This window comes from Penaeus monodon, chromosome 28, assembly GCF_015228065.2.
Source record: "Penaeus monodon isolate SGIC_2016 chromosome 28, NSTDA_Pmon_1, whole genome shotgun sequence".
NCBI lineage: Eukaryota > Metazoa > Arthropoda > Malacostraca > Decapoda > Penaeidae > Penaeus > Penaeus monodon.
In genome coordinates, this window is record NC_051413.1 from 39,752,537 (window position 1) to 39,752,909 (window position 373).

A 373-nucleotide genomic window follows, 5' to 3' on the forward strand; every position below is an offset into this window, starting at 1 on the left:
TTCAGGCACAATGCCAAAATACTTAACCTCGTTTATCCCCCATAGGGACTTTAAACTAAGGAGGGAAAAAGAAAGGGAGAACGTTAGAGGAGGGGTATGGGGAAAAAACGGGCGAAATTAAAAAAAATAATCTACCCATTATTAAAAATTAAAAATGACTTTTTATTTAAAATATCCGGACACATAATTTTAGAATTTTTAAAGTGGAATTTGAAGGTTTCCTTTTTTTTCCCATACTTTTAAAACAAATTTTTTTTTAAAATTTTTTCTTTCTTTTAAAAGTCACCACAATTTTTTAAGTGTTCACGAAACAGGGGGGGGGGGGGGGTTGAAGAAAGCGATTTTTAGAGGGTTTTCCTAAAAAAGATCTACC